The sequence below is a fragment of the Jaculus jaculus genome, chromosome 22, assembly GCF_020740685.1.
Source record: "Jaculus jaculus isolate mJacJac1 chromosome 22, mJacJac1.mat.Y.cur, whole genome shotgun sequence".
Lineage (NCBI taxonomy): Eukaryota > Metazoa > Chordata > Mammalia > Rodentia > Dipodidae > Jaculus > Jaculus jaculus.
The window spans coordinates 4,964,994-4,981,541 of record NC_059123.1 but is presented as its reverse complement, the minus strand read 5'-3'; the positions used below and the strand labels follow the sequence as shown (position 1 = coordinate 4,981,541).

General features: G+C 46.0%; 1 long non-coding RNA gene across 1 annotated transcript; it reads left to right on the top strand.

Annotated features, from left to right (window-relative positions):
* The first annotated feature begins 1,611 nt into the window (after positions 1-1,611).
* Positions 1,612-15,043, top strand: LOC101614612. Its single transcript, XR_006634533.1, has 3 exons — positions 1,612-1,723; positions 10,461-10,632; positions 14,920-15,043. It is a non-coding gene; the product is annotated as an uncharacterized LOC101614612 (long non-coding RNA).
* The last annotated feature ends 1,505 nt before the right edge of the window (positions 15,044-16,548 follow it).

The window sequence follows — 16,548 nt, the reverse complement described above, 5'->3', positions numbered from 1 at the left end:
CTTGGGCTGACGGCGGGACCCAAGCAGGAGCAGAATTCGGCAGCAACTTCAGCGGCTCCAGCACCGGTACCAGTGGCCCCAGCAGCAGCGGACCCAGGAGCGGCAGCGGTGGCAGATCCCGCAGCAGCGGCTTCGGGGTGAGCAGCAGCGGTGGACACGGCAACGGCAGCTTCAGCAGCGGTGGGGGCTCCGGGGGTGGCAGCTACAACAGCTGCAGAGGCGGCAGCAGCGGCTCAGTTTGCCCCATAGGAAAAGCAAGTGCCCAGCTCCAGAAATCAGAACAGCAGCCCGACGACCCAGGCAGCAACTTGACTGAGACCACAATCACCCAAGGTAACTGGGATTGCACCAGGGAAGGGTCTCACTTGGTCACAAGCTGACTTGGATACCTCAACAGACCAGAAATCTAAACCTCTTTGTTGATAGAGGATCTGGTCATTATAATAACTACTCTTGCATACATACTCGGGGCTGTTTTTGATGGAATGGGTACAGTGTTTAGTTAAATTTTAGAATCTACCAGTATATTATTCCACTCAGCCTGCTTGAATACTCCTATAGCAGGGAAACTCAACCCATAAGAACATCTTTGTAGATACTCTGAGAGTCTTAAAAGCCACACCTAATACCTTAAGGTCCTACCCTGAAAATATATTACATCAAATCAATTGATACAGCTAAGAATACACAGCTAGCTAGAAAATCCAAGCATTAACTTAATCCAAGATGCAAAAATATATACATTATAACACAAGAAACACTAAAAAGCAAGACGATATAAATCCACCTAAAAGTATTAATGCATCAGAAATGTCCTCCAGTGAGAAAGAGTTAGAGGAAATGCCTGAGAAAGAGTTCAAAAGAATAATTATAAATATGTTCAAAGAGGTCAAAGATTGTAATGTCCTCCTGTTGGAATGTGCCCTTAATCAATATAAAGTGACCTTCCTTATCTTTTTTGACTAACGTTGGACTGAAGTCTATCTTGTCAGATATTAGGATAGCAACCCCTGCTTGTTTTCTAGGCCCATTTGCTTGAAACATTGTTTTCCAACCCTTCACCCTAAGATAATGTCCATCCTTTGTAGAAAGGTGAGTTTCTTGGAGACAAGAAGTTGTAGGATCCTGCTTTTTAACCCAGTCTGCAAACCTGTGTCTTTTGGTTGGGGCATTGAGACTAGCTTTCCTGAAACAATTCTTACTCAGGATCCAACACTCGATCACTTTTTTGTGTGTGCAATTGATATATTTTTCCCTCAATAAAACGTTGAAGAGGGCTGGAGAGATGGCTTAGCGGTTAAGCGCTTGCCTGTGAAACCTAAGGACCCCGGTTCGAGGCTCGGTTCCCCAGGTCCCACGTTAGCCAGATGCACAAGGGGGCGCACGCGTCTGGAGTTCGTTTGCAGAGGCTGGAAGCCCTGGCGCACCCATTCTCTCTCTCTCCCTCTGTCTTTCTCTCTGTGTCTGTCACTCTCAAATAAATAAATAAATAAATAAATTAAATTTAAAAAAAAAAAAAACGTTGAAGAAAGCCAAGTTAAATTCAAACCAGGAAGAAACATTTACTTCTCACAAACAGGTTCACATCCTCCCAAGTAGGAAGAGACCAGGAAGTTGCTCAGGAGGCCTGGCCCAGTAGAAAAGTGAAGTGAAAACAAGAATTCCTAGAACAGAAGCTACAACCCTTCCTTCTCCACGTGCTCCGAGGACAGAATCTCCCCTGGTAAGCTCTCGTGTCACTGCCTAAGAATCTGGGGGACACGGCCACAATTGACCCGATGACCATGTGCATGCACACCATCCAACTACACATGTCCACGGGCCTTCCCCAAACATGGCTACCATGCCCTTGATGTCTGTGACCTTGAAGTTGCTTTGTCTCCTCGGTTCCATTTCCTGCCTCTGCATGAAAAGACCAGAACTGAACAGGGAAAATTGTTCTTTCTACTTTCTTTACTGTATATTCTCCTTGGCTCAAATATCCGCTTCTGTTGTAATTAATTGCTTCCTGCCTATGTCTTTCCTTGGACTGTAAGAGCCTCCCTAGAGAACTGAGTGACAGCAATGGGATACTTTATTCACTTGAATGAGCACATGCCTTATTTTGGGTTGCTTGTTTTGTTTAACCAAACTGAAAGGGACCACTTGTTAGTTTGTTGTTTCAGGAAGCTTCTATATGGAGGATGAAACATAAATAGAAGCTATCTTACACTGCTTTTATGTTCTTTTGTGCATTGGGCATGGTGCTGAGAAATCACCCCTGGTTGGGACTCTTCTCTTCCCAGCATATTTTGAATTTCTACTGCTAGGTCAGAAGTGAAGATGGATTGGAAGAGAGTTGATTGCGATACATAAACATCAGGAATATCATTTCCTGTGGTTCTTGACAGTTTGTTTTGTTGCTAATATCATAAACAAGTATGTTTAGTTACTAGCATTTCTGCAGCCACTGAAGATGGCATGCAGTGACGGGCAGAACATGCTTTCTCCTTGGAATTGCATAGCCCCAGAGGCTTCCACTGATAACCACCTGCCTTGAGAGATGCTATTCATTATGAGCTAGCTTTCCAGAAGTCAAGTTATGGGAAACTAGTTTCTTTCTTTCTTTCTTTCTTTCTTTCTTTCTTTCTTTCTTTCTTTCTTTCTTTCTTCCTTTTTCTCTCTCTCTCTTGCATAAAAAAGGGCCACGTTTTTGGGCTTGCCTAAAAAAGCAATGTACATTTCATGCATTGAAAAGTTTCTTTTCTTGTATGACTTTTTGTCTCACCTGGAGTTAATTTTTGTATCATTGTCATATGTTTATTTATTTACTTATTCATGCAAATTTTAGTTTTTTGAGGTAGGGTCTCACTGTAGCCTAGGTTGACCTGGAATTCATTATGTGCCCAGGCCTCAAGCCACTGCAACAAACAAACTCCAGACACATGTGCCACCTTGTGTATCCACCTTTATGTGGGTACTGGGGCATTGAACCTGGGTCCATAAGCTTTGCAGGCAAATGCAAAAGAAAAACTCCTGAGGCATCTTCCCAGCCCCTATTTAATCTTTTTAAATTATTTATTTATTTATTATTTTTTTGAATGAGAGACAGAAAGAAAGAGTGGGGGGATAGACAGAAAGAGAGAATGGGCATGCCAGGGCCTTTCAGCCAGTGAAGGAACGCAGACGCATGCTCTCCCTTGTGCACATGTGTGACATTGCATGTTTGCGTCACTTGCTTCTGACTTCTTGGAACCTGTAGATTCTAATATGTGTTCTTAGGCTTTGCAGGCAAGCGCTTTAACCACTTAGCCATTTGTGCAGCCCTATTTAATCTTTTTGTTTGTTTGTTTTTTCGAGGTAGGGTCTCACTCTGGTCCAGGCTGACCTGGAATTAACTCTGTAGCCTCAGGGTGGTCCTGAACTCATGGCGATCCTCCTACCTCTGCCTCCTAAGTGCTGGGATTAAAGGTGTGCGCCACCCCACCCGGCTTCCTATTTAACCTTTTAATAAAAGACTTTTTCATCAATCTTTGACTTCACCTAGGCTGGTCGTAATGATCGGGTCTCTGTTTCTGGTGAGTGCTCCCGTCTTGCTCTTTCCAAGGCTTCGCTTCCATAGTGGCTCCGTCTCTTCCACCTGCTTCTGCTACAAGTCACATTGCAAAAGCTCAGGTCACGTTTACTTATTATGCAAAGTAGCTCTGCACCTAGTGTTTACTGACTCTGTGGGTTACTTACTGTAGGACATAGCTTGCCCTGAGAGAAAAGTCTTAGCTCTGTAGGACACTTTATGAGCTGCTGAGTGGTGACAGGGGACAACTGTGTGACACTACTGTACTTGTTAAGGAAGCATTATTGTCATCTTTATTGACTTTCATAATAAGACTAAAATATGCTGTTTCCCACCCACCCTTGCACAGTTCTTCTAAAAGGAGATTAACGCTGGGTATGATGGCACACTTCTGTAATTCCTGCTCTTGGGATGTAGAGGCAAGAGTGTTAGGAACTCAAGGCCATGATACCTAGTGAGCTCAGGGCCAGCCTGAAAGAAAGAGTGGGTCAGCCCTCGCTCTGGCTCACCTGAGCAGGAAGGGTAAGCCCGCGACAGTAAGGCTATAGAAATCCTTACCAGGGGTGGCCTTCTCTCGGCTGCCTGTTCATCATTCCGGAAACTTCAGGTCCTGGTGAATCTCCCCTCCTCTTCGCCCAGCTGGGCTGAGAAAAACAGGGAGCCCCCTGGACCCCTCTTGACGCCCTTCTGCCCTCCACACGGCAGGAGCTCTGTGTGCTTTCTTTTCCTTTCGCTCTAAATCTCTTCACCTTTCTTCCAGGCCCACATCATGGGCTCTCAGACCACATGAGCATCAATTTTCCTTTCCTGGGTTTTATACTTCCACAAATAGATACAATAAATTAATAAAAAAAAGAAAAGATTGGGAACACTAGTAAAACGGTAACCGTGCATTGTTTCAGGCTATAATTTAGTCATATCATTGATGTGATTTAAAAAAATATTTATTTATTTTTGAGAGAAAGAATGGGTGTGCCAGAGCTTCCAGCCACCTTGGGTGCCTGGCTTATGTGGGTACTAGGGAATCGAACCTGGGTCTTTACCCTTTGCAGGCAACTGCTAAGCCATCTCTCCAGCCTGGATAATGTGATAATCTGCATTGTCAAATTGACTGGACTGAGTACATCTAGGGTATCCATGTGTGTGTGTGTGTGTGTGTATATATATATATATATATATATATATATATATATCTTTTATATATATTATTTTATTTATTTATCTGACAGAGAGAGGGAGGTGAGAGAGAGAATGGGCATGCCAGGGCCTCCAGCCACTGCAAACGAACTCCAGATGCAAGTGCCCCCTTGTGCATCTGGCTAACGTGGGTCCTGGGGAATCAAACCTGGGCCCTTTGGCTTTGCAGGGAAACGCCATAACTGCTACGGCATCCCTCCAGCCCATCTAGGGTATTCTTAAAGAAAGCCTCTGGGTGTGGCTGTTGAGGACATTTTGAGAGATAATTAGATCGTGAAGGCTCTGATCTAACGAATGGCGTAAGTTGTTGATGGATTCATAATACGCTAACAGTACTGGGAAGTAGAGCGAGTTAGAATGTAGGGCCCAGGTAGAGGAAGTAGGTCACTGGGGATGTCCTTGGCAGCCAGTCCTTGCCCTCACTTTCTCCTGGACGCTCTCTCTCTGTTTCCGTTGCAAGGACGTGAGCACTTCCCAGCGCCTGCCCTGCCACCAAGACGACGTCCCGCCTCACCCAGGCCCCGAGCCCACAGAGCCAGACACAGGGAATAAAAACTGTGAACGCAGGAGTCCAAATAAACCCTGCCTCACCTAAGTTGTTTAGGTCAGGTCTGTTGTCACCGTGGTGGGAAAAGTACCTCACAGACACAGTAGCGATGCCAGTGTCACTTTGGAGACGGGCAGAGTGAAGATGAGAGTCTACATAACCAAGGAGCACACATAGCTGCCAGTTACAGAGATGGCGTCCAGCTGAGCTAGTGTACCAATGAAACTCAGACCCATTCTAGACAATGTTAAGAGAGCTATCATCCATGAGTTAACACTGTTGTGTCCACTAACCCACTCAGAAGCAGAACTAAAAGTCATACTCAGGGCTGGAGAGATGGCTCAGCAGTTGGGGGGCTTGCATGTGAAGCCTAACAACCCAGGTTCAATTCCCCAGTACCCACGTAAGCCAGAGGCACAAAGTGTATGCCACATATGGAGTTCATTTGCAGTGGCTGGAGGCCCTGGTGCACCCGTACTCTTTCTCTCTGTCTCTAAAGTTATACACATGGAAGTACCTAGATTTCAGGGAAAATATTTAACTTAGAGCATTAAAATGTGGGACTTCATTCTTTGTCTTAAACATGGCTTCAGTATCAGTGTGTCCCGAGGCTGTGCATATCAGTTACTGCTTGAGCGCGTATGCGGCCAAGCCCGAGGTAGCTCTTGGAGGAACCTGAAGACAACATAAAGTGTCTTTCTGTTCTTCCTCCACTCATGGGGACATAGCACATGGAACCCTAATGTCGAGCAGAAACACAAGGCTTTCATTTGATAGGGGAAACTCTCGGCCCAGTTGCTGAGGTTGAGAAATGTGTGGAAAACGGTTTGCAACATGACATACCTCATTGAAGGAAGTGTCTAGTCAGCTTTAGCATAAGCAAGTTCTATAGGCACTGTTGAGTCCCCCACCCTACAAGGACAGTTTCAGGTGGTCTGGGACCACCTCTTTGTTGAGGGGAAATTCATCAACTCTTGACTGAGAATGAGTGCTTTCATGCGCATGGAGCGCACAGCCTGAAGCAATGAACTTACTACTGGCCAGACTGAAGGAAGGACCTGGTTAAAGGCAGCATTCAGCCAGGCTTGCTGTGCATGCCTTTAATCCCTGCACTCGGGAGACAGATGTCAGAGGATCGCTGTGATTTTGAGGCTAGCCCAAGACTACAGAGTGAATTCCAGGTCAGCCTGGACTAGAGCGAGTTCCTACCTAATAAAGTAAAAAAAAAAAACCAAAAAACTAACTAAATAAAAAGTCAGTATACTGGGGAGGGGGGAGGAGAGATTCCTTAGTGGTTAAGGTGCTTGCCTGTGAAGCCTAAAGACCCAGGTTCGATTCACCAGTACCCATGTAAGCCAGATGCACAAGGTGGCACGTGTGTTTGGAATTTGTGTGCAGTGGCTGGAGGCCCTGGTGTGTCCATTCTCTCTCTCTCTGCCCCCTCCAATCAATAAATAAAATTAAATAGTAAAAAAGAAAAGAAAAAATGTCAGTATCCATGCCAAGGATACTCAAGGAGTAAGATCAGATTCCAGCGTGGCTCACGAGCTCGGGAAGAAGGGGCAGCAGCACCGGGTGGCGCTCACGCTGCCCTGAGTCACTAGACGGGAAACACTGCTGCAGCTGTTTGACTGGCTGGTGTTTGTTGGCATCCTTACTGTATTTACTCTGCAGATATCCCTTGAGCTTGAGGAAGAAAAGAGAAGTAGCCATGAATCATGGTTGATCCTGATTGTTCACTTGACAGGATCTAGAATCACCCAGGAAACAAAGCTCTGCATTTGCCTGGGCAGATTATCCGGGTTATATTGCCATAGGGAGGCCCACTTTATCTGTGGAAGGCTCTATTCCACTGGCTGGGTCCTGGAGTGGATAAAAAGTGAGAAAATTAACCAACCACTGACACTCGTTGCTCTCTGTTTCCTTCCTCCCTGTGGTCTGCATGTGGCCTGTTTGCTTCAAGTTCCTGCCACCAGGTCTTCCCCGCCATGTTGGGCTGTGTCTCCTCAACTGTAAGCCAACACAAAGTCCTGCTTCTCTAAGTCACTTCTGGCCAGGTGTTTGGTGGCTGCAATGAGGGATGTATAATGCAAGTTGGTTTGTGTTTTATTGAAATCCCAGGGGGAAAGTGGCATATAGTTTATCCACAGCCCTGCAACTGTAGAAACGTTCCCTGCCACTCTCTCCTTTTCAGAGTGGAACACTTTGGGCTTGTACTTTAGGACTTGATGGGAATCCTGGCTTATTTAATTTTAAATTGATCAATTAATTTTTAATTAATTGAAAGAGAGCAGGGGAGAAGAAGAGAGAGAGGGGGGAGACAGAGGGGGGGGGGGAGAGAGAATGGGCTCATCAGGAGCTCCAGCTGCTGCAGAGAACTCCTGCCACGTGCACCACTTTGTGCATCTGGCTTACCTGGGTCCTGGGGAATAAAAAACTGAACCTATGTTCTTTGTCTTTGCAAGCAAGTGCCTTAACCTAGTACTGAGCCATCACTCTCCAGCCTCCCTGTTTATTTAATTATTTGATTTATTTGAGAGACAGAGAGGAAAGGGGGCAAGGAAGAGGAAGATAGAGTGGACACGCTCTGCAGCCACTGCAAACAAGATCCAGACTCATTCGCCACCTTGTGTATCTGACTCATGTGGGTACTGGGGAATCAAACCTTGGTCTTTAGGCTTTGCAGGCAAGCACCATAACCAGCTGCCTGTGCATCCAAATCCATCTGTCTACAAAGGGGCAGATGCTCCCCCTCCAGCCAGGTGGAGGACCCTGGTGTGTGCGCGCCTCCTAAAGTGTGTGTGTGAGCGCATAGCGTGCACAAAGATGCGGCTCCAAGGACCCTTGCTAACCGGGTTAAAGGGGGCTACCCCCCAACCACAGCTGGGGGTATAAAGCTTTTCGCACTCATCAGTTTCCTTCTCTCAGGTTCCAGAGAGACTCGGGTGGATCTCGACCTGGGCAAGCTGGCCCAGTGCAGGAGGAAAAGAGGAGGAGGAGGAGGAGGGGTCTGACTAGTGGCCGTTGGGCACACCCCCCCCCCTTGGTCTCAGGGATCTGTGGGCGCGTGAGGGGGCGCAGGGGCCGCTGTTTTGATTGCGCACCGGGATCTGCGGAGAGGCCAGGGTGTGGGTGGGGTGTGGGTGGGGTGGGGAGGCGCGGGGATGCCGGATCTCCGGGTGCAATTCTCAGGAGGCAATTCCGCGGGTGGGGGGTGGAGGCGGAGGAGGAGGGACACCTTTATTTCCACCGATCCCTGGGTTTGTGTCCTCCAGGGGACGCCGCGCCAGGGCTGCTGCGTGCGCGCCGCTGATTGAACTGATGCGAGCGAGTTCTTTTCTTCTTCGCCAAGATGCGTGCGGAGCCACCAGGGCCCCGGCTGGCTCGACCCTGGCACTGGGGGAGGGAGTCTGTCTGGAGAGCGCGTCTAAACGGGGTGCCCGGCGGCACGAGAGGCGGGGTGGAGGGGGAGAGCGCTGCGCGGGGTGCTGAGCGTCTCCCGGAGGGGCACCTCGCATGCGGGCCACTCGTCTGCGAAGGAACCGCGCCTCTTCCCGGACCCCAGCCCAGGGCGAAGGTGATGCTGGCCCACCGCCGCCTCCAGGGAGCCCCCCCGCGCGCCCGGACACCTCCTGCGGGGAAAAACGACCATGGCTCTAGCTCGTGTCGTGCCTGGAGGTGATTTGGGCTTATTTTTAATTTTTGACAATTTCATAATACATATACTGCGTTTTGATCATATTGTTTCCTTGTTAACCTCTCTTGTCCCTCTCCCTTTTCCTTCTCTTAGCTAGCCCTTTTTTTTTTAGGTGATTAGTTAGGGTTGCTTCATGAGACTAATTAGTGATTAATTAGGGTTGCTTATATGAGCATGGGTGAGGGGCTGTTTGCCGGAGCATGAGAGCATGGGTAGCTCTCCCTCCCTGGCAACCGAAAACTGCCAGTAGCGCCCCAGGGAGGGGCCTCAGGGGTCGTCCTTCCCTCCTGGCAGCTGTTAACTGCCAGTTGATCCTCAGGGAGGGGTGCGCCTCGTGAGCCCCTCTCCTACCCGTGGTGGAATGTTGATGGACCCAATCTTGGGCAGGTTTTGTGCAGGCAGCCTCAGCCACTGCAAGCTCATGGTTGGGAAGACCATGTCCTGTCGCGAAGATGGCCTTCCCAGCTTCCTGCCTTCGCCCTTTTTCCTTCTACCTCCTTTTCTCCATTGCTCTCTGCGCCTTGGAGAAGGCGATGTTCCGGTTTACGGTTGAGCACTCAACGATCTCTTATTCTTGGCATTTTGACCACGTACAAACCGACGGTAACCACCACTCAGTGCAAAAAGAGCTTCTCCAGCCAAAGTCGAGAGCAGCACTAATCTATGGTATAAACATAAATATTTAGGGAGCAGGTGAATGGGAGCAGTGAATTTCAGAAGCTCAGGTTACTAACTGTTGGTGTTAAAGTTTAGGAAGTTACTCCTTTGACTGGTGTTCCTGCTGCAGTGTGTAGTGTGAACATGTACTTAAATGTGCTTACAGTTGCCATTAGTTGCAAAGCCTTTTCCTTACTCACATGTTTTAAATTAAGAGATGTTTTTCTTTCTCTTAGGAATGCTACTTTCTCTGTAGAACCGCCACCGAAGTAAAGCGTAGACCCATAGCTCCTGCCGTCATCTGGGGCCAGGGCCCTTCCAGCTGGAGCTTGGGGGTCACTCCAGGGTTGGGGGGCGCAGTGAGCTGCCTACAGTGCCCCCCTGTGGAGGCCTCGCCACAAGGCATCTTAGCCTGCACCCCACCAAGCTGTGCCTGGTGTCTGTGATTTTACCCTCTCAGCTGAAAGAAGGTCTAGGAGAGACAGTCTGTTAGTGAAGCATTTTGCTACATTAAAAAAAAATTAAACATTTAAAAGATTTCTGAGAAAGATGTACTTTTCACAGTTTAGGGATTGAAGTCAAGGCCTTGTGGATACTAGGTAAGAGCTCTATGCCTGATGTTCAGCCTTAATGCCTATTACAACGTGTGTGTACGTGTGAGTCCTTATCTCTCTACCTTTGTCCTTAGAGATAATCCATGCAGTTTCTTTTTCAGCAATATGTCGTCTTTATCATTTGATGCATGTATAGATTTGTGATTCTTGAGACTGTAGAGACGTGTAAGATTTCATTTCAAGGTGTCTTTGCAGGTGGACGATGAGGACTTACAAGACGAGCCTCTGCAGATCACAGTTCTCGACCACGACACCTACAGTGCCAATGACGCCATTGGCAAAGTGTACATCGACATCGACCCTCTGCTGTACAGTGAAGCTGCCACAGTCATCTCAGGGTGGTTTCCTATTTATGACACCATCCACGGTGAGGAGCCACTGGGTAGAGGTGGTTGTGCCACATGGTCTCTTTGGAAAAGATGCCCCCTGAAAAGTAGACTAGTAGGGGCCAAGAGAGATGGCTTAGTGATTGATGCACTTACTTGCAAAACCAAAAGACCCAGGTTCGATTCCCCAGTGCCCATGTAAGCCAGCTGAACAAGGTGGTACATGCATCTGGAGTTCGTTTGCCGTGGCAGAAGACCCTGGCATGCTCATTCTCTCTCTGTATCTGACTCTGTTTCTCCTCAAAAAAAGTATATGTATATATATATTAGTTTTTTGAGGTAGGGTCTCACTCAAGCCCAGGCTGACCTGGAATTCACTATGGAGTCTCAGGGTGGCCTCGAACTCATGGCAATTCTCCTACCTCTGCCTCCTGAGTGCTGGAATAAGGCATGCACCACCACACCTGGCTAAATGAGACTTCTTTTTTTTTTTTAAAGCAGACAAGTAGTAGAAAAGTATTGGGATTGTTACTTCCTGCCAACCCTATGTGATGTAGTTAGTAAATACGCTATTGAAAGTTTATCTTAAGGGACAAGACTGTAGCTTAGTGGTCGAGTACTTTTCTTTCTACCATGTGCTAGACTCAGATCAGCTCCAGCACTGCCAAAATAAATAAGTAAAGAAAGTAGCAAAGCAAGAAGGAACACATTTTAAGGACGGTTTATTAATTTTTAGTAAAGCATTTCTGTACTGAAAAATCGCTTTGGCCTTCTTGTTTAAAGCAGAGTTCTTAGCCAGGGGTGGGAGTGTATCTGTGCCAATAATCCCAGCACTTGGGCTGGGATACGGGGATTGTGAGCTCAAGGCCAGCCTGAGCCACACAGGCAAACCCTGTCTGAAGGCAGAGTTCTTTCCGTGTGTAGCCTGGGAATACCAGAGGCTCCTGAAACCCTTTCTCAGGTTCCGTGAGGGGAGAACTGTTCTTAGCAGTGTAGTCACATGTCATTCACTGTTTTTATTGCAACTTTCTCACTGCTGTGTGTTGCACTCTCATGACACACGATACCACCAATTGAACCCAGAGCAAAAGCAAGGCCGTTTCATTAGTTAGGCAGCATAGAGACTTCAGAGATGTCGCAGCGCCGCTTATCACCAGTGTTTCTTAGAAAGTGTAGTTAGCTTCATAGCAGAGTTGTAGGTGTTCACTCATTACAGCTCAATAAAGCACTGAATATTTTTAAAATTCCAACTTTAATATGGTAAATATTGATAAATATGACCTATGTGAATAAAACCTGGTTGGCATTCTCAATTCTTAAGACTACAAAAGAGTCCTGTGACCAAAATCTAGAGAGCTGGTAGTCAGAACATACGTGTCCTAGAGTAGGGACTGGCTCTATAGAACTGGCCTCCGCCTCGGGCTGTGCCCTCTCTGTCGTCGTTTATAGTCCTGACCTCCTGCTGCCAGTCGGCGGGAGAAACGAGGCAGATGTTGTAATAAAGGAGATGCTGCCTGAGGTTTGCTGTAAACTTACTGTGCCATTTTTACAGCCTGTGGTCTACTAACATGTAAGATGGTAAAGCCAGATTGAAAACTAGAGGTGGTTTTTTTTTTATTTTAATAAATTAGGATATATGTAGCCACTGAGTTGTATAGTCAAGAATTAACAAATCTCTAGAAAACAATGCAATAAGGAAATTAGCACAATATATTATAAACTGCAAAATTCATGTTACAAATTACACAACAGGATGGCTCCAAAGATGTTCAGAAACAGGAATTTCAATATGTGATGTCGTTGGAGAAATGGATAGCATAAATGATAAAGTGCTTATCCCTGTGTAATTTCATTTCCTCTTTCCCCTCCCTCCTCCATTTCCACCCCTTTCCTCTCCTCCCTCCCATCTTTTCTTCTCCTTGTTTCTACAATGTATGCATGTTATCTTTGTAGTAAGGAAATAAAATCTAATTCAGTGTTACAATATCAGTGTTAAAAAATATGCTGCCCGGCCTGTGGCCTGTGCTAATTGGCCCAGCTGCTAATGAGGAGGAGGGAGAAACTCAGCCTAAGAATTGAGGCCCACCTGGGCAGTACAGTGAGACTTCCCGTCTCAGACAGAGTACACGAATCAAAACTGATGCCGAGAAGTAATTTGAGGTTGGATTTAAGGCAATAGCTATGTGAGCAGATGAATTTTCTAGTCACTTAATATTAAATATTATGTATAGTTGGCTTAATATAATTAAGCTTTTGTTTAAAATATAATCTCATATTCTTTCAAAAGATAAATTAGTAAACTACTTTTCTTAGAGTGTCTTCTACCTTATGTGTGAACTTGACATGAAATCAAATCAGCTACAGAAAACACCTAGTTCTAAATAAATATTTATCAGTGAAGGCCAGGTCTTCTTATAGCACGTTCTGAAAGCACTTGTTAATACGGGGGTGTGTGTGTGCGTATGTTATTTTGGAAGCTGGGTCTTACACTAGCTCCTGCTGACCTGGAATTTATAGGCGGCCTGTGCTGGCATTGAATTCCTGACCCTCCTGCCTCTACCTCCCGAATACTGGGATTACAGGTGATTGTTATTGATTTATGTGGGACATCTTTCCAGTTAGACTTAGGTCAGAGTGAACATTGCGCACGCTATAATGCCGTCTGCTTCCAAGAAATGAAATAAAGAAAGTGCTAAGGATGAAAATAGTGAGGGAACCACATTACCATCACGATGACCTGTTATTTTAACATGGGTCATTGGTATCTGTTTACCTCATTGTTCAGTCCTGCATTATTTTCTTAAAGTAGAAATTCTTCTCTTGGATGTGCAGGTATTTGTGGGGAAATCAATGTTGTTGTCAAAGTCGACCTCTTCAATGACTTAAACCGCTTCCGCCAGTCATCGTGTGGAGTCAAGTTCTTCTGCTTTGAGTAAACGTGTTCTCATTTAGCAGACAGTTCATAGCCATGCTTTTATTATATTATTTTATTATTTATTATTTTTTATTGTTTTGGTTTTTCAAGGTAGGGTCTCACACTGGTCCAGGCTGACCTGGAATTCACTATGGAGTCTCAGGGTGGCCTCGAACTCACAGCGATCCTCCTACCTCTGTCTCCCGAGTGCTGGGATTAAAGGTGTGCGCCACCACGCCCGACCATAACCATGATTTTAAACATAAACATGGAAAATCAGTTTAGTATTTTGAAAGGCTAACAGAGAAATAGCATTAGAGTTTGGTTTCAATGCCAGTGAGAAAATTGCTAATTTTCTAGAAATGGTCACTGTACTTTTATGACTGCATATCAGAGTAAATGGTGTCTAATTTTTAAATCTTTATGAAAAGTTTCATTAGAAAAGTCCAGTGATTTTTTTCCTGAGGTGTAAAGCGCTGAAAGACAGGCACAGCGCACACAGAGCTCTGCACTGTATGGGTCTGGACTGGAAGGATTGGGGGTCCTCCAGGTCAACGTGCGTTAGTAGGGTGGAAGCACCCCAAATAAACATGAGCATGTGAGTGTACCTGACCCGGACCTCGCTCTGTAGACCCCCCAGGCTGCCCTCGAACTCATGGCACTGCTCCCTCCTTTGCTTCCTGAGTGCTGGGCTTGACGACATGGGTGACTGTGTGAGAGGGTACTGCGGTCGATGCTCTCCGGCTCTCTCTTGTGGAGTCTGAGCAGCTCTTCCTTAAATGTAGTGGAATGGTGGTTGAATGATTCAGTGGGTCTGGTAACTAGTACAGTGGTCACTAGGTGGTTGGTTCTGTGGCCCCGGCTTCTATTAGAGACTACAGGCCCCTGTGAGTTCTCTGTTCAGTGTGACATATGCAGAAGAATGTTTCAGAGGACTTGGAATAATTAAAGTTTTCAAATTCATCAATTCAAATTCATCGAATGCCCTTTATAACCATCTCTTTAACTTTAATTTTGACCTTCTAAACTTTTCAATTTATTTTTCAATTGATATCTAAAAGTTCAAAAATTGTACAGATTTATGTAGCACCTTGTGACACTTTATTTAATTTTGTTTTTAAAAACTTTGTATTGAATACTATCTAATTTCTATAGCTGATTTCTAAATCATAAAAATATAATTTATATTTACTACTCTATAGGAAAAGTGAGAGGCCACTTGAAAAAAATTATGTTTAATGATAAGCCCATTTTAGGAGACTGACTTAGAAGTATTGCAATTACATTGAGGTTACATAGTGAAGGATGTTCTCGTATTTTTTCTCCAGAATGTAAGCACCTACATGTGCATTCTTTGAGGAACTGAATTTTCTTTTGTGTAAATAGCAGTATAATAGATCACTTATTTTAACAGCAACATCTACCCCAAAGTGCTATCGAGCTGTGCTGATTCATGGCTTTGTAGAAGAGCTTGTGGTCAATGAAGACCCTGAATACAATGGATTGATCGCATTCGCACCCCAAGGGCATCAAATGAGGCCAGACAGAGATTCATCTCTTTAATGTCAGGTATTGTAGTAAAAGAACTTTGGTTTTTTTTGCTTATTTTTATTTATTTATTTGAAAGTGACAGAGAGAGAAAGAGGCAGATAGAGAGAACAGGTGCACCAGGGCCTCCAGCCACTGCAAACCAGCTCCAGACACGTGCGCCCCCTTGTGCATCTGGCTAACGTGGGTCCTGGGGAATCGAGCCTTGGACCAGGGTCCTTAGGCTTCACAGGCAAGTGCTTAACCACTAAGCCATCTCTCCAGCCCCCAAGAACTTTGTTTTTGATCTTTTTTAATCTTGTTGACTTTTCTACTTTCACTTGCTACCTGTAACGGTAACAGAGGCTGTGAATTGCAACTGGCTGATTCCCTACTGAGGCCGTGTCCTGTGCGTACCTTTAGCAAGGGGGACTCTGAATCAGAACTTAGAGCCCCTTATTTAACCAGGTAGTACTGGGAACTTCAGCAGAAAATCTGGAAAAAGGAGATTCAGGAAGCCGCCTGGAGCGGGGGACGGTTCTAGTTTTCCTCCCGCAGCAAGCATTAGTCATGAGAGCCTAGGCCATGCTTAGATCTGCTGCTGGTCCCCTCTGCTCCGGTCCTTTCCTGAGCCGCACTGTATATTACCTTCTACCCTTCCCTCCTGCCACTTGCCCGGAACATATTTACCATCTAAATTATACCTGTTTGTATATGTATGTCAATACAAAATAAACAAGTATCGACATACTGTATATAAACATAAATAATAAATACTATAGATTAATATAATACATTTAACAAAAACTAACTGCATCTGTACTCTCTCTATATGTGTGCTCTGTTATGTAATATATGCATACAATTATAGCATATCATAAAATCTGTGTTCTATGGGTCATGTTTATTCTCACGTATTCTCTGAATTGGGTTATTTGTCCATCATTTATTGTCTTTTTCTTTAAGTTTTTTTGGACAACGTCCGTAATTATAGAGGGGATTCCATGGTCATAATATCCTCCCGCCTCCCCCTCGTGCCCCTCCCAGTTCCTGTGCTTGTAGCCAGCAGCGAGTAACCGCCACTAGTCATGGGGCCAGTTTTCCTGCTCACGCGTGTGTCAGGCCCGTGCGAGAAGGGAAGTGTGTGCACACGTACGCAGAGCCACAACGTGTTCAGTCCGCAGGACGCAGCAGCGCACGAGCCTGTGTCATGCCCCAATAGCACCTTGCCTCCCTGGAAGTGGGCGAACTGAACCAGATGACATTTTAAGTTCCTTCCCATCACGTTCCAAAAGACCCGAGTCTTGTGTGTCTGTGGAGCTGTGGTCGGGACAACCCGGCATCCTGCGTGCCAGCTCAGCTCGCTGTCTTGCTGCTTCTCGTCCTGCTGTGGGCGGGGTGCTGGCCAGCCCCGGCGGCTTTCGGAAGGGCTTCTTCCATCCTCTTGCTTTGTCATGTCACCTCCCACTGGAGCAGTCTCTCCACCGAGAGTCAGTGCCACTGTCTACAGCCCAGT